This window comes from Anabrus simplex, chromosome 4 (assembly GCF_040414725.1).
Source record: "Anabrus simplex isolate iqAnaSimp1 chromosome 4, ASM4041472v1, whole genome shotgun sequence".
NCBI classification, from domain to species: Eukaryota; Metazoa; Arthropoda; class Insecta; order Orthoptera; family Tettigoniidae; genus Anabrus; species Anabrus simplex.
In genome coordinates, this window is record NC_090268.1 from 150,962,696 (window position 1) to 150,985,467 (window position 22,772).

The window sequence follows — 22,772 nt, forward strand, 5'->3', positions numbered from 1 at the left end:
GCTAAGGCTGCTTTTAAAATTAAGGGCTTGATGCTATCCTTGACTTTCATAAAAGCCTACATGAGCGTCATTCCTGAAGCTATCCTAAAGTTGGAATCGCAAGGGTTGGAGATGGTTGAAGTGGTCGCTACAGTACAAGGAGTCATCCAAAAAGCCGACTCGTGGCCTGGACAGACTCGGAAAACCGTGAAACAAAAATTGGAGTTTGTGTGCAGCGTTGGACTTGGGATAGGATGCTGCGTGCCGAGTCTGAACCGTCAGAGGATTTTCCGAACGACTCTGCACAAGAAGCTGCATCATTCAAGTATTTACCTCTCGTGTCAGTCGACGTCGAAAGATCGTTCTAATCATTGAAACTTTTATTGACTGATTTAAGAAAATCATTCAAAACTGAAAGCATAGAAAAAATTCTTGTTGTACAGAGCAATGCAGATCTACTTCAATGACTCGCCTAATTCTGAACATCTTGTAAATTAACTTTTAAACTGTAACTTTTATAAGAACACATATTATATATATATATACTTGAAACTTAAATGTGTATCGCAGTGTATCATACATACAATTAGAAAATACAGCTCATATATAAAGATATGTTATTGGTTTTTTTAGTTTCACTTTCCTTTCCATAGTTTTTAACGGTGTTTTTCGAGCATATTCTGCATATTTACCAGCATATAATGGTTTTTCGAACATAACTATGAAGCTTAAAATGGGTTTTCGAGCATATCTGGAGATTTTATCGAGCATATCGATCCGAGCCCTAATAATAACAGTTACATTAGATAGGGATTACATACAAAAATATCGTAACAATACGCTAAGGTATTCATGGTGATCCACTTGCCATATGACCAAAATTCAAGCAGGATTTATGAAGAACTGCAGCGCGGATTGCTTAATTGTGCGGGCGTTAATTTCAACAGTACAACACAATGGAGTTGACGCTCACCAAGGCACCACATGTCTATATACACTGACTTAGTAAATGTCATGGGATGGTCACCTAATAGCGTGTGGGGCTTCCTCTGGTCCTGCGAACTGCAGTGAGACGCCGTGGAAGTGAGTCGACAAGTCCCTGGTAGTCCTCTGAACGCAGCTGACACCAAATTCTTTGCAGAGCGGCCGCCAATGCTGGTCTCTTCGTGGGTGTAGGATCCATGGCACGGAGCCTGCGTTCTAGGTCACCCCACATATGCTTGATAGGTTTCATATTGGGGCTCCTGGGTGGCCGTGGCAGTCGTTGGACCTCCGCTGCATGTTCCTGGAACCATTCACGGGCGATGTGGGAGCGATTTGGCGGCGCGTTATCATCGTGAAACATCGCAGAACCGTCTGGGCGCTGGAAGACCAAAAGTGGGTGAAGGTGGTCTCCGAGCAGCTCAACATACCGTGTACCATACAAAGTCTCTTCCAGAATAACTAGGGAGCACATTCCATACCATGAAAATGCACCCTAGACCATAACAGAGACACCAGCTCCTTGGACCAAACCTTCGGAGCAGGCGGAATCCATCGCTTCACCTGGTTTGCGCCATACACAGTGCCTCCCATCGGCATGGTGCAGTTGAAATCGTGATTCGTCCGACCATATCACGTTGCGCCATTGTTCCAGTGCCCATCCCTGGTGACTGGCGACAAATGCGCGTCGTTGTGCCCGATGACGTTGGGTTAACAGTGGCACCCGTGTGCGGCGCCGGCTCCCATATCCCATAGAACCCATGTTCCTACGGATTGTCCACTGGGAGACGTGTCTAGCACTCCTGTGTTGAATTGAGCCTTGATTTGTTGTACGGTTGCCCGTCTGTCACTATTGACAATCCGTCTCAGATATCGCAGGTCACGATCATCGAGGATGGCTGGACGGCCGGTCGTTCGTCTATTGTGGACGGTGACACCGCATTCAACCAATCACGATACACTCTGGACACGGTTGACCGTGTGAAGCCGAATTCCCGCACCACTTCCGAAATCGCACTTTCCATCCGTCGGGCACCGACCACCATATCCCATTCGAACGGTGTCAGCTCACGACGACGTTCCATGTTACACCTGTCACATGCACAGCCACTGATCACAATGTCTCCTATACAACTGCCGCTGGCACAGGGGGCGTGTGGTGTTCAGACAACACACCTGCGCATCAGTGCTCCGCTATCCCATGGCATTTGCTCCGTCAGTGTATATATCTGTGATGGTCTCTGTGATGACAGATCTGTACAAGCCAATAATTTGGAACCTTGTCTACGTGATGGCACCATTCTTGACGACGAAATCGAAGTCGATGTCGAAGGTCGGTTGGCGCAATATGAGCAGCGATTCAACGAACGGAAATAATGTATAGATTATAATCCTCAATAAATTTGTACCAAAATTGAAATCGAGGACCACAACGATCAATGAATCTTAAATATCATGGATCGACAATTGCAGACGATGGTCAACTTCTCAAAGGTTTACTTATTCTATGTCAGCTTGAATTAAGCCTTACTCAGTATGTTATTTGATAAAGCTACAATCTTGCGCGTGCTCTGTATCATGTGCTGTTGTGATTTTTCTGTGGCCCACGGGGTAGGGATGGTTTTAGAAAGCATAATGGATCCTTGAAAAACAAATCACATGGGAAACATAAGGATAATAAACCAATAACAAATGTCATTGTCATCAGTGGCCAAAATAGTGTTACAAATGCAGAGTTTCTTTTTACATCGTTCCTCGTAAAACATAACACTGGCATAATATTTAAATAGTGATTTATCATATATCAGCCATGCTGACTCTTGAACAACCGAGTTTTTCTCCATCATATCATGTTTCCTTGCAAAATCAAAATGAATATATACGAATTTCAAGTGCATGCAGGATTAATTCACTGAATGTTCACATGTAAGGGATGCGTTTTTCTCGTTATATTTACTCATCTGAACACTCCTGTATTATACTGTTGAAAATATGTAAACATGCTTGAGGAAAAACACTCATTAAGTTCGTCTGTAAACACCACATTGCCCTTGCTGTTTTATTGGTAAGCTGTTCTAGAATGTCAATCTACGGTTTCAATTGTATGATATTATGCCTTTTAAGAAATTTCTTTGCGCTCCGTTTCTCTTGCGAGCTGTATGCGGATTTTCCCTCTTCAATATCCATCAGTAAACGGCGGAATATTCTTGTTCAATTTCTCTTAGATACTGGTGAAACTTTATCCTTCCTCTTCGCTCAGAGTCAATAGGATTGGTGTTTCTCTGAATAAACTTGCAAATTTAAAGAATGAAAGTGGTCAAATGAAGTATAACACACTAACTAAGGTTAAGCATGTTGTTTTATCAGTGCCACACAGTAATGCACAAAAATAATCTTTATTATGTAAAAAAGGAATCCAACTGAATTTAGGTACTCACAAAGTACAAATACATTATCATCGCTCCTCGTTGAGAAACTAATGATTGCATTAGATATTTCAAGGAGAGATTCACTGAGAAACAGTTACAAGAGATAGCATGGTACAACATATATTCAAATATGTACTTTTGTTTTAGGTTAGGTATATTTTAAAAGTGAAAATTCAAGGCGTCCTCTTCGATGCTTCCCTTTATTCCGCGTTTACCCTGGTAACTGATTCCCCATTCCAAATATTGGAAGGTCTGAAGATACGTAATTTCTTGAGGACTGGTAGCATGCTCCAGCATTCAATGTTTATGTTTTTCAATGTTTTCGGGTAGGGCCATTGTAATATATACCAGATTTGGAGCTTTTCTTCGCAACAACAGGAAACAGTTTTATATTGCGCAATTTTCATTATCATCGAAATTATTATTTATGCACTGAACTCATGCAACCCTTTGGCCACGATTTCGGCTATGTGTCACTATTGGTTTAATATTTCTATACATGTATCAAGTAACGCGTTACAAGTATTATGAGTAGTACTATATGACGAGATCGTCAAAGTACACACCGCATGGGAAATCGTGATCTCAGCCCGGTTTCAAAAAAAAAGTTTTCCGACGGTTCTTTTGGGTACCGTAGATGTATGTGATACTCGGATTTCCACCGTTTTCTGTTGCCTATTCGCCAGGCCCAGCCCGGCAATTCTAGGCCGTTCTCTTTCTGTGGCCTATCTGGAAAGACCTGTGCCTCTGGTCCTTCCAGCAAAATTCACCTGAGCCCAGGCCCTCAACACTCGCTTAGCAGCACCCTGCGCTATCAGTTTCTATTATGCTACGATGTCCTTCATCCAATGACAGTGTATGACCGTTCCCAAAATCTCATAGGTAGCTGTATGCTGGATGCTCGCTTTCTGACATCCGTATTCTTCTTTGTAGCAGATACAACACCGTACATTATAAGCATAACCTAGTGTTACGGACCTCAGCTAGTGTGAACGGCTGTATTGCTATTGCAAATTTGCCTGCATAGCAGTCAGGTTTTAATCACATCACCTACATTTCACAGGAATCATATACCCATTTTCGTTACTTTACATTAATGTAATTATGCGGACGACATTCAATTTCCGCTGGTGTAAATTTAAATGGAAGTGGGAAATGACCCCGCGGTATCACTTAAGCTTTTATTTCATGTATGAGTTAATACTAACTGGGGTGTAAGGGGTAGGTTGTCCTACTCAAATGTCAACCTCACCTGCACGTGGTGCACCCTGCTTTCGACTGACGAGGCTCTGGCGACCGAGCGACTCCCGGGATATGGAGGCCCGCTCTGCTATGCCAACGGCTCCCTATGAAGGCGGATGAGTTAGCAGAGGCTGGGGCACTCTCTTGCCCTCGAGGTGGGAAACCACCTCTAAAGGCGGAAGAACCATATATGGTCAACGGCATAGAAAGTCCTCAACGGCGGACCAGGCGTTGGGACAACTAAAACTTCCCTGGCGGCTGGGAAGGCGGACGAAGGCTGTAGCAGTCTTGGAACCTCCAGTCGTCGTAAGTCTTATGCCACTGGGGACAGGTTCCTAGTCTGTCAAGAAATGTGTGATTGTTGATGTCCAGCATCATTCCCACACTAAAAGATGTCACGCACAGGCGTCTTCTGAAGAACTCGGCACATACACTACAAGCCCTGCGGCGATCGGGGAGTTGTGACGGGAGCAGGATTGTGTAGTCTGGGAGCTCCTAGTGACGAACCGGCACGTAGGCGACGAATGTACGATCGCCGTTTTGCTTGAGGAGAGGCTGTAAAGCAACTCGTGTGCTGCATTCGTGACTGAGCAGGCCTATTCAGGAACCACTCTGCTCACCCTGAATGGGGAGGGGCTATAAAAGGTGCCCTAAACATAGTCAGCCTCAACACATCCCGACTGGGTAACAGCGCCCAGAGGGTACACCATAAGCGGTCAAAAGAAAATAAAGGTGAATTTTGCAACCTGGAATATCCGTACACTAATGGATAAATACAGCTAATCGGCCAGAACGGAGAACAGCTATTGTGGCTCGTGAACTAAAAATATTTACCATCGATATTGCAGCACTGAGTGAAACTAGAAGGCACGATGAAGGACAAATTAAAGAACAAGCAGGTGGTTACACTTTCTTCTGGAAAGGTAAAAGCTTTCATGAGCCCCGCATTCATGGTGTTGACTTTGCCAGTGCAAATGAACTTGTCCCTCACCTTGACGAACTTCCGTCTGGATTAATGAAAGACTCATGAGCTTACGCCTCAAGCTCACCAACAATCAACGAGTTACAGTAATTAGTACCTATGCTCCAACTCTCACTTGTGAAGAAGTTGAAAAAGAAGCATTCTATTGTAAACTTGACACACTTCTAACAAGAATACCCCAAGCTGACAAAATCATTCTCCTAGGAGACTTCAATGCGCGAGTTGGTAGAGACTCAACGCTATGGCCCAAAGTAATTGGAAAAGAGGGAGTAGGGATTTGCAACTCTAATGGAACCCTTCTGCTCACGAAGTGCTCAGAGCACAATCTAGTTATCACTAATACCCTATTCAGACAAAAGGATACATTTAAAACATCATGGCAACATCCGCTTTAAAACACTGGCATCTAATTGATTACATAATTGTACGCGCCCGAGACCAACGCGATGTATTAATCACAAAGGCTCTAACAAGTGCTGATGACTGCTGGACGGACCATCGACTTATACGGTTCACGATGACCCTTCACATCCACGAGCAGCGAAGGAAACAGAGGAAACTTACGAGACGTAAAATGAACACAGACCGTCTCAAAGATCATAGCACTAAAGTAAAATTTCAACAACTCCTAGGTGATAAACTGCCAGATGAATATCCTGAAAGCCCTGAAGAACACTGGGCAACACTGAAGACTGCATTACTATCAGCTGGTGAAGAATCAGTAGGACACCTTAGGGTCAAAAACCAAGACTGGTTTGATGAAAATGACCAAGAAATACAGACTCTAATAGACAAAAAGAGAGCAGCACATCAAGCTTGACAGATCAATCCTAGTTCACTCTCTAAGAAACGAGAATATGAAGAAGCGAAAGCAGATGTTCAGAGGAAAACCCGTGTTCTGAAAAACAGCTGCTGGACGATGAAGTCTCAAGAAATGCAACATCTAGCCGAAACTAACAACACTAGAGCTTTTTTCAGCATGATAAAAACCGTATATGGCCCAACAGCTCAAGGTTTAAACCCTCTCATTTCTAGGGATGGTTCTACTCTTCTAAATGACAGCAATTCCATTAATGCACGATTGAAAGAACATTTCCAAGAACTGCTGAACAAGGATCCAGAGATCAACATAGTAGAAATTCTGAAAATCCCGCAAAAACCTACAAAATCTCACCTTGGCGAAGTACCTTCCTTACAAGAAGTTGAAAATGCTATTAAACAGCTCAAAAATAATAAAGCTGCCGGATCAGATGGAATTCCTGCTGAATTAATCAAGGAAGGTGGACGAATTCTTGCTGAACATACACTAATGCTCATAGTCAAAATATGGAACACTGAAACAATACCTCCTGATCTCAGAGATGCTCTGATAGTTACGATCTTCAAAAAAGGAGACAGAACTGACTGTGGTAACTACTGTGGAATTACCGTTCTGTCTATTGCTGGGAAAATACTCGCTCGAATTCTATCCAACCGCCTGATACCTCTCGCTGAAGTCTGCTTACCTGAAACTCAGTGTGGATTTCGACCCAATCGCAGCACAACAGATATGACTTTCTGTGCTAGAGAAATTCAGGAGAAATGCAAAGAATAACATCTACCTCTGTACATGGCATTCATAGATCTTGCCAATGCCTTTAATTCGGTTAAAATGGGAAGATCCTAGCAAGAATAGGCTCTCCTCAGAAGTACATAAATATTCTTCGATTGCTGCATGATAATTTGAAGGGCATTATTCTCGTCAACAATAACCCTGGAGAAATTTTGAAATCACTGCGGGCGTGAAGCAAGGTTGTGTGATTCTGTTCTCAACATTTGCTGGGACTATACTTCATCTTGTTGATGGGAAACTACCAAAAGACATAGAAATATAATAAAGGACTGATAGAGGTTTATTCAATCTCAGTAGACTACGAGAAAAGACCAAACTTTCCACTACATCCATCATTGAACTACACTATGCTGATGACAATGTCGTTCTTGCAAACTCTGAACATGATTTACAAGCAATCTTAAATGCATTTGATGAAGCTTATACAAGTATTGACCTAAGCCTTAACATCCAAAAGACTCAGATCCTTTACCAGCCTGCACCCAACTCCATCTCCGTATTCCCTGCAATCACAGTCCAAGGCAAAGTTCTGAAGAACATAGAACATTTCTCATACCTTGGCAGCCATCTCTCAGCAAATACAAATCTTGATGATGAGATTCAACACCGTCTCAAATGTGCTAGTATGGCTTTTGGTCGTCTTCGGGTAAGGGTCTTTGAAAATCATAATATCAGCACTCAGACCAAGCTTTATGTGTACAAAGCTACCGTTATACCATCTCTTACATATAGATGTGAAACGTGGTCTACCTACAGGAGGCACATACGATGCCTGGAAAAATACCATCAACGTTGCCTGAGAAGGATCCTGAGGGTGAAATGGCAAGATCGACGCACTAACATCAGTGTTCTGGAAGAAGCTAACTCCACTAAGCATTGAGGCCATGATTATCAAGCATCAACTTCGCTGGACAGACCACATCGTTCGCATGCCTGAATTCCGTCTCCCAAAACAAATTATGTACTCCCAGCTAAAAGATGGTCATAGAAAAATTGGAAGACCACAAAAGCGTTACAAAGATGCACTAAAAACCAACATGGAAAAGTGTCAAATGAAGACTAACAACTGGGAAGCTACGCCACATAACCGCACAGTCTGGCGTCGCAATGTCTGGGAAGGAACTCAGCGCTTCGAGCAAGAAAGGCAGAGAACAGAAATTGACAAGCGCAATGCAAGAACACAACGTCAGCTCATGAAGAAAAACCAAACTAAACAGCCAGTACCTAACAGAACAAATGTGTTTCAAAAATGTGGGAAAATCTGCGGTTCTAAGATTGGCCTCTACAGTCACTTAAGATCTCACAAAAACAAAGTTCTTCAGAAAGACAATCATACTCGTATACCAGGGATAGCCCATCAATATTAAATTACTGTTTACAAAGAAAACACATAACATTAAAGCAGGATACTACCATGAATCAAACTGGATTTATGCAGAACGTCAGAGGAAATCATTGAATTATAAGTCCAGTAATCTTGACAATACAGCTGATGCTCACCAATATTCGGCGTTTTCACCATATCCATTGTTCTGTGATGGACTACATATAAACAAATCCATAGAAAAAATACCCAGGTCTCTTGTCTACGCTGACGACACCTTGCTAGTTGCCGGAAAATCACATCAATTTCCAAAATTGATTGGCGCATTACAGGCAGCAACACAATGAAAGAAGCAGAATATCTGATGTCCAACGCACAAGAAAACAGAACAGTCCAAGTTAACAGCGATGACTTGCCACGGGGGATGAATCTTAAATATCATTGATCGAAATTTGCAAATGATGGCTAACTTCTCCAAGATTTTCTTATGTGATGAAGGATTGAAGTAGCCATTGTTTGAAGGGGTACTTGTACAGCCCTACTTTCGAATTAACTCATTCCCCCCGACAATGCAAGCAAATAGCTACATAGCATAAATCGGACGGCCAACTGTTTGGTGGATATTACTGTTTTAAAAAGAATTACAATCTAGAAACTGTCCTCCATTGTCCCTAAGCAGATAACGGAAAAGGATGGGAAAGGTCACGAACGGCCTGAATATTTACGACTCCCTACAACTTGAACATTTAATACCGTCGGGGCTGAAGAGTACAAGTTTCGACCAAGGATGGTCACTTAGGAAAGGTGAAAGTGCGAGCCTATCACAGGTAAGTAAAAGCACTGTTAGACTCAGCAAGAGGAAACGTGGCGACCATCGATCCATCTCAGGTGAACATGTTAAGTCCCTTGGTCACCCAGTTCATAAAACGCTTTGGAGAGGCAGATGATACCGTGAGTAAATTTTAACGCCCCCACCGTAGATCCATGATTCTCTTCTCATGACTCGTTCATGGTGTTGCAAATTACCATCAAGATATGAAATTTGTATGTATGACGACTGCAAAATCTTGTAAAATAGACTACAATATTCTAAAACAAATGATGGTATTTCTTCATCATAGTCTGAATATTGAAAATAAAAACGCTCCTAGTTCGTGTAACTTGCAGACCGTCCCCCCATAAAACCAGACAAGGGATAATGTATCAGTTGTGATCGTCGCCAAAAGCAAAGTAAATTCGTACCGTGACTCAGCAATAGTGAGTACTTTTCATTCCCGGAGGCCCCAGCCTCCCTCCTGAATGAACATCATCAGTCCTAATGTCATAAGTACGGGATCACGACACATAATCCAATCAATTGGAGAAGTATGCCTTCACGATAGAAGCGAGACCAGTCACTGAGGACCTCAGAATGCACCACATCAGCCCAGTTCTGTCTGCCACTGGAAAACTCCAGACTTGCGGTTAATGGTAGGCCCTAGAACATGAACAATTTTACATCATATTATAAAACAATATATATCATCACTTATGTACATTTTGATATTCTGTAATTTATATCATTTACTTTCAGTCAGATTCCATACTATGAAATTGGTTCAAATTTTAGATATAGCATATTTATTTAAATATTGCAGAGCACGTTTCCTGCATAGGTGCTGAAACAGAAACCATCCGGTTACGCCAGTAATTGCCCGTAATCGAACTGGAGACAGCACGGCCTGTTTCATAAGTTTAAAATTAATGTATACCTCTCAAGAATAAGAGATGGATTTGCCATAAAACAAGTGATTTAATGGCCATGCTATTCAATTAGACAGCCCAAGTCGGATGTGCGGCTAATGAACGAGAAACACAGAATGCCGATCATCATTGCAGTTTCCTCCTCCTGTACATTAAACAAGACGTGCTGTTCGTTGTGATCAGTTGTACTGATGGTTAGATCATGAAATGGAATATCGTATGGCTTTTAGTGCCGGGTTATCCCAGGACGGGTTTGGCTCGCCAGGTGCAGCTCTTTCTATTTGATACCCGTAGGTGACCTGCGCGTCGTGATGAGGATGAAATGATGATGAAGACAACACATACACCCAGCCCTCATAGCATTGGAATTAACCAATTAAGGTTAAAAGGTTAGATCATGGGAGAGATGAATTAACCAATTCAGGACGAAGACAACAAAAGGAAGTACACTTGACTTGCCTAGCCGTTCATATTGTATGAACATTGTAAATTGATGAAGATGCATATTGTCAGTAATGAAATTATATTATTGTGAAATAACAGTTTCCAATATCAATTCTATAACTCCATTTCATGTGAATAATATAAACTATGTACCATGCTTTCTTTTGATGATTAATATAATGTTGTCAACTGAATTATCTGAGATACAGACCTGCCAACTATGACGGGTTTTCTGTAATTTGTATGGATTTTACGATAATTTTTCGGTGTTACTCTTAAGGGCATATTTATTACGGAAAATCAACTTTTACTTTCCACATGATAAAGTACAAACATTTGAACCTTAAATGAAGCGGCGGATGACACTGTGACATTACGTTGCGCAAAGCGCGAATTCGCATGCCCATCCTGCCTCGCTCTGGTCATCTTTGATTTTGCCTTTCGCGGCATCTGATTATGGCGCCTTAAACATTCAGTCAGTGATCAAGCATTGGTCTCGTTCCGGCTTTAGTTATGAGCTACGGATATGAAGCTGGCCTATGATTCAAAAAACAGGACACGAATTGCAAATACTGTGCTCCAAAAGATTCCGATAGATACAGAGAATAATGGCAATGCTTAGTACCCTCAAAATTAGTGTGAACGCGTGTTGTGTGGCGTGTGTTGTTGTGAATTTTCTGTGGCCCATGGGGTAGAGATAACTTTAGAAGGCAAATTGAATCTTTGAAACACAAATCACGTGGGTTAGATGAGGATTATAAACCAATCTATATAAATAAAATTGTTTCTGTTTGTCTGTTTGTCTGTCTGTTTGTCTGTTCCACCATCACGTCGAAACGGCTGGATAGATCTCAACCAAACTTCATATTTAGAGTATACTGACCCCGGGGAAGGTTTCGATATGCATATCATTTTAAAATCTTTGAAAAGACGGGGGTTTTATAGGAAAAACGGTTTTCCTCCATTTTCTCTTATACTATTATAGGCAAAATATCGAATTTGTCGTATAAGGACGAGACAAAGCTCAATTTAATCCTCTTGACGCAAAGAACAAAACTCGGTAAGCCCTACGGGCCCGAAAACCATGTTTTAAGGCCCTAAAACCAACCGTTACGGAGATATTGGCACCACACTACCCCTGCTCTAGGAATCGGATAAAGAAATGAACTGCCGTAACCATGGCAACGTCAGCTCCAGGATTCTAGAGCAGTGAGATAATGCATGTACGTTTGGGCATAGCTGTCAACCAAAATAGGTACAAATAAGACTTAATATCTGGGAAAAAAATATACTGTTGTGTAAGGCACTCATAGGACTCCTTTGGGCGGGGATGGAAAGGGGGTGAAGAACGAGTGTAAAAATCTTACTATATATAGAAATGGAAGTGTGTGTGTAAATGACACATCTCCAACTAAACCACTGGAGCAATTTCAACCAAACTTGGTACACGAATCACTTACTATCGGGAGACGATCACTGTGGGGGGTAAGCCATCCCTAGCGCCCTTAAGGGAGAGGGTCAGGGGGGTGGTAGTTACAATAATAATCGAGAATAGTGTCGAATTCATAGTTTTCGGGGTCGCTGAGTTGAAAAGTGATACTCTAGAATTTTTTTAAAATCCAGCCCCCTTTTAGGTTGGGAGCAAAGGGTGGGGAGGGTGGGGTGAGATATAGAAATAATTAAAAACAGTTTCGAATCCATAGATTTCAGGGTCTCTGAGATGAATAGTATTACTCCGGATTTTTTGCAAATCCAAGTGGGGAGCGAAGGGGGTGAGATATAAAATTAATCGAAAAACTATATATAAAAATATTATCTTCTTCTTCTTACTATATATAAAAATTGATGTATGTGTGTGCGTGTGGGTGTGGGTGTGTATATGACACATCTCCTCCTAAACCACTGGAGCAATTTCACCAAACGTGGTACACTTATCAATTAGTATCAGGAGACAAACCGCGTGAGGGTAAGACACCCCTAGCACCCTTTTGGCAGGGGGTGAGGGGAGTGGTATAAAAATAATCTTATAAATAAAGTTGTTCGTTTCTGTTTGTCTGTTTGTCTGTTTGTCTGTTTGTCTGTTCCACCATCACGTCGAAACGGCTGGATAGATCTCAACCAAACTTCATATTTAGAGTATACTCATCCCGGGGAAGGTTTAGATACGCATATCATTTTAAAATCTTTGAATACACGGGGGGTTTATAAGAAAACCAGAATGGTTTTTCCACCATCACGTCGAAACGGCTGGATAGATCTCAAGCAAACTTCATATTTAGAGTATACTCCTCCCGGGGAAGGTTTCGATATGCATATCATTTTAAAATATTTGAATACACGGGGGGTTTATAGGAAAACCAGAATGGTTTTTCCACCATCACGTCGAAACGGCTGGATAGATCTCAACCAAACTTCATACTTAGAGTATACTCCTCCCGGGGAAGGATTAGATATGCATATCATTTTAAAATCTTTGAATACACGGGGGGGGGGGGTTATAGGAAAACCAGAATGGTTTTTCCACCATCACGTCGAAACGGCTGGATAGATCTCAACCAAATTTCATATTTAGAGTATACTCATCCCGGGGAAGGTTTCGATATGCATATCATTTTAAAATCATTGAATACACGGGGGTTTATAGGAAAATCAGAACGGTTTTTCCACCATCACGTCGAAACGACTGGATAGATCTCAACCAAACTCCATATTTAGAGTATACTCATCCCGGGGAAGGTTTCGATATGCATATTATTTTAAAATCTTTGAATACACGGGGGGTTTATAGGAAAACCAGAATGGTTTTTCCACCATCACGTCGAAGCGGCTGGGTAGATCTCAACCAAACTTCATATTTAGAGTATACTCCTCCCGGGGAAGGTTTCGATACGCATATCATTTTAAAATCATTGAATACACGGGGGGTTTATAGGAAAACCAGAATGGTTTTTCCACCATCACGTCGAAACGGCTGGATAGATCCTAACAAAATTTCATATTTAGAGTATACTCCTCCCGGGGAAGGTTTCGATATGCATATCATTTTAAAATCTTTGAATACACGGGGGTTTATAGGAAAACCATAATAGTTTATCCACCATCACGTCGAAACGGCTGGATAGATCTCAACCAAACTTCATATGTAGAGTATACTCCTCCCGGGGAAGGTTTTGATATGCATATCATTTTAAAATCTTTGAATACACGGGGGGTTTATAGGAAAACCAGAATGGTTTTTCCACCATCACGTCGAAACGGCTGGATGGAACTCAACAAAATTTTATTTAGAGTATACTCATCCCGGGGAAGGTTTCGATATGCATATCATTTTAAAATCTTTGATTACACGGAGGTTTATAAGAAAACCAGTATGGTTTTTCTACCATCACGTCGAAACAGCTGGATAGATCTCAACCAAACTTAATATTTAGAGCATACTCCTCCCGGGGAAGATTTCGATATGCATATCATTTTAAAATCCTTGAATACACGGGGGTTTATAGGAAAACCAGAATGGTTTTTCCACCATCACGTCGAAACGGCTGGATGGATCTCAACCAAATTTCATATTTAGAGTATACTCATCCCGGGGAAGGTTTCGATATGCATATTATTTTAAAAAAATTGAATACACGGGGTGTTTATAGGAAAACCAGAATGGTTTTTCCACCATCACGTCGAAACGGCTGGATATATCTCAACCAATCTTCATATTTAGAGTATACTCCTCCCGGGGAAGGTTTCGATATGCATATCATTTTAAAATCTTTGAATACACGGGGGGTTTATAGGAAAACCAGAATGGTTTTTCCACCATCACGTCGAAACGGCTGGATAGATCTCAACCAAATTTCATATTTAGAGTATACTCATCCCGGGGAAGGTTTCGATATGCATATCATTTTAAAACCTTTGAGTGCACGGGGGGTTTATAAGAAAACCAGAATGGTTTTTCGACCATCACGTCGAAACGGCTGGATAGATCTCAACCAAATTTCATATTTAGAGTATACTCATCCCGGGGAAGGTTTCGATATGCATATCATTTTATAATCTTTGAATACACGGGGGTTTATAGGAAAACCAGAATAGTTTATCCACCATCACGTCGAAACGGCTGGATAGATCTCAACCAAATTTCATATTTAGAGTATACTCCTCCCGGGGAAGGTTTCGATATGCATATTATTTTAAAATCTTTGAATACACGGGGCGTTTATAGGAAAACCGGAATGGTTTTTCCACCATCACGTCGAAACGGCTGGATATATCTCAACCAAACTTCATATTTAGAGTATACTCATCCCGGGGAAGGTTTCGATATGCATATCATTTTAAAATCCTTGAATACACGGGGGGTTTATAGGAAAACCAGAATGGTTTTTCCACCATCACGTCGAAACGGCTGGATGGATCTCAACCAAATTTCATATTTAGAGTATACTCATCCCGGGGAAGGTTTCGATATGCATATCATTTTAAAATCTTTAATACACGGGGGGGTTTATAGGAAAACCAGAATGGTTTTTCCACTATCACGTCGAAACGGCTGGATAGATCTCAACCAAACTTCACATTTAGAGCATACTCCTCCCGGGGAAGGTTTCGATATGCATATCATTTTAAAATCTTTGAATAGACGGGGTGTTTATTGGAAAACCAGAATGGTTTTCCTCCATTTTCTCTTATACTATTGATTTTCTGTAAACTTCGTTTACCGTACGGAAACGTCTCTTCATTATAAACAACTTTCGTTATGTTTATAATTTACCTTACTCTTTACATGACGGAGAAATTTACAATTTTCTGCTGGTACCATGCTCTGCATTGAGTGACCGACAGACCGACAACGAACCTACAGGTTACCATGGCAACGTCTCTGACTGCATGCCAGCAGGGAAGTAACGTATTGCCATTTTCCTCATTATGCTTTTAAATTCTTGGTTGTTCCTTGGGTAGAATGCAAGAAAGGCGTCAATCGGCCTATCTGCGGGATATTGGCGGAATATCGTTGGATGTTATAACCGCCTTCGAATAGATTAAATAATAACACCATTAGTCATCTTCTTATTATTTGTTTACCTAGGAATCAATGGACCTAAATTGCTCCTCTGTTACCGTTTTATTATATCCATAACTCACACTAGCATAATTTATGGAGGGGCATTTGTTTTTCCAATACATTAACTTGGCATTTACATATTTGTCGTTTTCCGGCTGTCCTCAGTTATAATCCATTTTCTATTACTTTCAACTATCTTAACTGTATTATTTTCTTCCTTAATTACGCCGTATGTACGCGAGTGCTACAAACTACTGGATGTATTTCCACCAATACTCATATTTAGAATACACCTGTCCTTAATAGATTTTAGGGCAAATATTGTTTCTAAATCCCTGAACTGACTGGGGGTTTATACGAAACCGAAACAGTGATTTTGCACTTCCACAAAATATACACAACCAACGTTAATTTAAATCTACCTGCCTTGGTAGAAATTAATTTCTAAACCTTTTTTCTCATGTGCATCATTTCGATACGAGGATTAATAAGGGAGATATCATTAACGGACCGTTTTTTTGTACAAGTCCCATCGGACTTAACTCACGAGCGGGTGCGTGTAAAGCGTATTCCTTACAACTTGAAAACTACTGAAGACATTCGAACCAAAATTCATATTTAGCATCCACCTGTCCAAAGGTAGGTTTTAAACGTAAATAACATTTCATATTCCGGAATGGACTGGCGGTTTATAGGGAACCGAAATGGTGATTTTACTCTTGCACAATATATAGAGAACAAGACCAACCTGACTGGAAATCGACCAAACGTGATGGAATTCCACCTCTAAACCTTTTTTTCATGTGCATTTTTTCGTCAGGAGGATTAATAAGGGAGATATCATGAATGGTCAGTTTTGCAGGTTAAGTCCAGCGGCCATAACCAAAAAGGTGTTTTACATGGAGCAGATTCCTTATCTATATAAATCAAATCGTAACGACTGTGTGCCTCTACACTGACTATTTTGGCGAAATTTTCGTACAGCTTTCCGTTTAAGGGGTAATAATGACCATCTGCATAATTTTTGGTTTAGTTTCTGAAAGTCCTAATTTTTACCCGCCTCGCCGAAAATCCAGATTGCGGCATAATCTGCCAGAAGAAAAAGAAGATAATTGAAATTTGACAAAATTATACGTTTTAGCCTGTAACGAACGGAAAACATCCAAGATCATTAAATTCTTCACTTTTTATCCCCGAAGAATATCGAAATATGCAGGCAATTTTAATAATGGTGCAGACCTTCTGAAATTCCTATCGCATAACAGATTGCACAATCTCCGTTCAATTTGGAATGATCTACAACCTTGGTCTTATTACTCTTTGCCGTATCTGTATCAATTTTACGTTTGATTTTTCTCTATTAATGGATGTTAAGTCAATTTGGAATTTTCACATGCATAATTTACACCTTCGATTACTTATATGAAATACAGAATCATCAAACTCTTCACGAAAATTGGCCCACCCAGTAGCCATATATGAGCCAAATGCTATGTATATAGCTGTCACATAATTATCCGAAAAGTAATGTAATGTGAGATAATCTTACAAAACCTTTACCCTGTTCCACGTTTCTAACTCAATCTGACCCAAGAATAGATGACATATCATAGGACGTGTCTTATGGTATAATCCTTTGTCGATATGACGTACGTTTAGTAGCAGTTAATCTGTAAATGAAGGTCTTCAGTATTGTAAACACGCATATAGTTTCGTATGTCGATCTATATATATTCACTGATGTCGATTTGTAGCGATCGAGAAAGGGTGGGTCTGCTATTGTAATCAGTACTCCCCACACCGACTTTGACTGGCAGTATGAAAGGGTTCCTTCTCCAACTCCTGTGTAACTGTCATTAGTAAGGAAGGTCTACAATTGTAATGAATAGTTCACTTCTCGATTTGAATTGCAGAAGGCAAGTGAGCATGCAGTTTTGTTTAAAACTCCCCTACCCGATTGTGTTTGGCAGTAGGCAAGGGTGCCCGCCATTATAAAGAAATGTCCTCATCTAAAATGTGACTGGCATTAGGCATAGTGGCCTGCTATTTTGATGGAAACTCACCAACTTGGTGTGACTGGCAGTAAGCTGGCTGAAAGTAGGAAAATGGGCCTGACATTATAATGATAACTGCACAACTTAATTTCGAGTGGTAGTAGGGTAATTGCATGCCATTGTAATAAAAACTCTAATCTGTCTGGAAGTAGGAAAGGGGGGCTGCCATTTTAACGAAAACTCCCCAAATCGATTCTGTCCGCATAGTAGGCAATGGGGCCTGCAATTATAACGTAAACTTCCCAACTCGATTGTGAATGGCAGTAGGCAGTGAGCCTGCCGTTATATCACAAATCCATAACAAACACTTTACATTGGAAACAACGTACGGGGACCTCCCCATGCTCTTTCTCGGATAACGCTAAGAGACATGCAATTTTAAAACAATCTTATTTACTGCATGCACACTATTTACTTCGATATTCGAATACAATGTAGAATACCGTAGCGAAGCACGGGTACATTCGCTAGTAACAAATGTATTTTTCAGCAGTGAGCAAAGTAGTGTTACAAATGCAGGGGTCCTATTTACATCGGTCGTTCTAGAACATGACGCTGGGCTGCGAATTTAAAATTTCTGATCATTGCATAATCTTCAATAGTGATTATTATTTCAGCCATGTTGAAAATTGACCTTTCATGGGATTTTCTCCATTACGTCGGGTTTCTTTGCGAAATCAAAATGAATATAAAAAATTTCACGTGCATACAGGATTAATGTACCATATTATCACATGTAAGAAATGCTTAGTTTTTGTTATATTTATTCATCTGAACACTCCTCTATTACAAAGTTGTATATATGTAAACAGGCTTAATAAACACCACACTGGACTACTGTTTTATTGATAACATGTTCTAGAATGTCAATCAACGATTTCAATTTTATGATATCTCGACTTATTTTAAGGATTTTATTTGCGCTGCTTGTAGCGTATGTGTTCTATTTGTATTTTCTATCCTGAAAAACCAGCAGTAAAATTCCAGCACATTCTTGCTCCATTTATCTCAGATGCTGGTGAATATTTGTCTTTGCTCTTCTCGCAGCATTCATAGGTTGCAAATTCAAAGAATAAAAGTAACGTTATGAATGTTGTTTTATCAGTGCCACGTAGTACAAAGAGAAACATTATTTAGCACCGTAAGAAAAAATCAGTCTGAATTGAGGTATACACTACGTTAAAATTCACTGGCATCGCTCCTCATTGAGAAACTATGGATGGCATCAGATGGTGCTGTATGTTTCATGCCGAGATTCACTGAAATTTGTTACAAGAGGTGGCGTGTTATAACACTATATTTACTCCAGAATAACTAAATAGGTATTAAAATATGTACATTCGATACGTCCGCGTAGATGCATCCCTTTATTCAGCGATTACCATGATTACTGGTTTCCCTTTCCAAATACTGGCAGGTCTGATGGTACGCAATATCTTGAATACTGGTTGCATGCTCCTGCGCATTTTCCTATGGCTTTAATGGTTTTTAGTGTTTACATTTCAGGCCATTGTAACATAATACCAGATTTATAGCATTTATTCCCAAGACCAGGCAACAGTTATATATTGTGCTTGTTTAATTTCATTATCTTCAAAATGATTATTAGTCTGTTATTTATTTGGCGAACTCATGCCACCCATTTACCTCGATTTCGGCCACAATTTTGATAAAATATATCAATAACGCATTATGAGACGTAAGTTACATAGTACCATAAGATCGTCAAAGTACACACCGCATGGGGAATGATGATATCATCCCCGTTGCAAGAACTGTTTGTTGGGATACCGTACGTGTAAGTGATACATGGATTTCAACCGTTGTCAGTCGCCTATTCGCCAGGGCAAGTCACACATTTCTAGGATATTTTATTTCTGTGGTCTATTTTGAAAGACCCGTTCCTTTTGTTATTCCTGCAGTACTCACCTGAGTCCAGGCCCTCACCACTCGTTTTAGCGTGACTGCGCTATTGAACCCTGTGTTATTAGTCTGTATGATGCTGATTTGTCCCTCATACCAACTACAGCATATCCCATTCTCAAAATCATATAGATAGCTAAGTTGGTTGGACGTCCTCTGGATACATGTTATCCTTCTTGCCGGGCTGAGTGGCTCAGACGGTTAAGGCGCTGGCTTTCTAATCCCAACTTGGCAGGTTCGATCCTGGCTCAATCCGGTGGTATTTAAACGTGCCCAAATACGGCAGCCCCGTGTCGGTAGATTTACTGGCACGTAAAAGAACTCCTGCGAGACTAAATTTCGACACCTCGACGTCTCCGAAGACCTTAAAAAAGTAGTTAGTGGGACGTAAAACAAATAGAATTATTTATCCTTCTTGCTACCAGAAACATCACAGTAATCTCATCACACTCATAATCATCCATATCCCACACACATACCACAATCAACATGTGTGACCTGCTGTAATGTTACAGCAAGTATCACTGAATAGCAGGCAGGATTACTTTTTCAGATCAAATACTTTTAATAGGAATAACACACAAATTCGTTACTTTACATTAAGATATTCATGGTGAATCACTGACAATTTCCGGTAAATGATCCACCGGTTTCATTTTATTAATTCCTTTACGCATGTGTTAATCCCAAATTACTGTTTACAAAGAGGGCACATGACATTTCAGCAGGAGACTGTCGATACGACTAAGAATCAAACTGGATTTATGAAGAACTTCAGTTCAGCTGATGCAATTATGCGGCCGATAATCTTAACAACACTGCTGATGCTCACCCACGCAGGTCGTTATCATTATATCCATTGACTTTTGCGATGCACGGATATCTTCTCCACGATACTTTTACGATATGAAGTTTTGAATTAGCAATTTTTCAGGCGGTGGTTCATCCGCCTCACGATTAGGCGTAGCCATTATATCGCGAATGGAGGCAAAGGGCATTACGGCCCTAAAGACGCTCCCAACTTATTGAGCGGTGTTTTTAATGTTTCATTATAACTCCGTAACCGTCCCCTATTAACACTAATCATAAAGGAAAACGAAATGTTTTGACACTTCGAATAATGAAGGGGCTGGCAAAAGAAAGGGAAGCGCCAGAAGCATGGGTAATATAAAAGAGTTTCTATTAATTGCAAAACATAATACCGTCTTGGTAGGAGGATAAAAGATTCCATCCGCGGATGTCACATAAAATTTAGATTATGTAATCCGAGCATAAGTAAAGGGACGAAGTTTCGAAACCAGCTAGGGAAACTGTGGTGATCGACCCACACTCTGCTCCGTTTACACAGTGGATAGGACAGGCAGATGATATCACTGGTATATTCAATCATAACTAGCAAATAACTCCTTCATGATGACGCATACTTTCATCAGTGCTTAATGTGAAAACGTAATAAGTCTGAAAAATCTTGCAAAATAAACAACAATATTCTGAAACAATGTGGTATAATTTTCATAATTCTAAAATTTACTGAATGCTCTGCACGAAATTACTATGAAATCAAAAGGTAGTGCTGCTGGTGGTTATCGTATTAAAGACGAGTAGAACAGGGCAAACTTCCCCTCCTAAAACTATTCAGGACAAAAATGGAAGAACTGTGAATGGTCGGAATAAGAAGGGGAAATCGGCCCTGCTGTCTAGGAATAGAGAGTGAGATTACCTCTTACCCGAAAACACCAGGTTTTTCCCTTCAAGATGAACGATTCCGCGTGAGGTTCTATGTCCACTCCTCTGAACAACAACAACAACAACAACAACAACAACAACAACAAAAACAACAACAACATCAAAACACAATATATTTCCAATGTTTGTTGCAAGATGCCTCTCAAGGATCAGAGATGGATTTTCCATATCACAGGTTCTTCATCGGACATGCTACTGAAGTCGACAGCCCAAGACAGAAGTGAGACTAATCATGAAAATCACAGAATGCCTCTCTGCAGTCCAAGTGTATCTGCTTCTAGTGTTCGCCATGCAGCTGTTGCTGATATATTTCTTTAATTTTATAAATTGTGTTGTTATCTCTATATTTTATGTAATTTAATTTCAGAGCTATAATTTAAATTGTTTAAAGTGTAAGATATAATAGTATTAGTATTTAGTTACATATTTTAAATCATGTATTCTATATAGAGAGATTGGGTCATAGTTGTGTAATCAATCTATTTGTACCCATTCATTGAAAGAGGTAATGTTACAGGAAATGCTTGATGACACAATTGTTATCCGATAATATTTACTGGACGGGATGCTTTTGGAAAACGTGAGTATTGACAGAGTGATTCAGCTCTAGTAAGTCTCTTAAAAATATGTATTACAAAGCAAATGCATGAAAGAGGTGTAAATGTTGACCTGGTCCTCTGATGGTCAGTGAGTGATCGTGAGTAACACGTATTCGGGCAACAAGTTATTAAATGATCACACTTAGAATTATTCGAAACCTGATTGCTGTTCGACTGGGCAAGGAAGATTATGTCAGTTTATTCTGACTACTATATCAATTCTGTTTTGACTTTTACGGCCGGACATTTAAACCCTACTGCTATGAGACGTATATTGTTTGACGTACGTGGCATCTGTTCGGGCACATTTCTCCGAACACTTTCTTAATAGGAATGTGTGGTCCCGATAATGAATTTGCGTGAAAAATACATGTGTCCTGATTGCTTTCTCTTGCCTGGAAAACAGCAACAGATATATCCGTACATGTGAAAGAAGAAGAACGCTACAGCTACAAAGAAATTTAGGTAAGGCAGTACTTCCGAAATGGTGGTGATGTCTTCATTAATGGTGACATGGACTTAGGTATTCAGGACGTGGTCAACAAAGGAAAGTGCACAAGACTTACCTAAAATAATATCTCCCAACTTCAGTTATATATATTCCTTTTCATATAGTTATTTTCAATTTATAAATCATTTTGCACGATTAAAT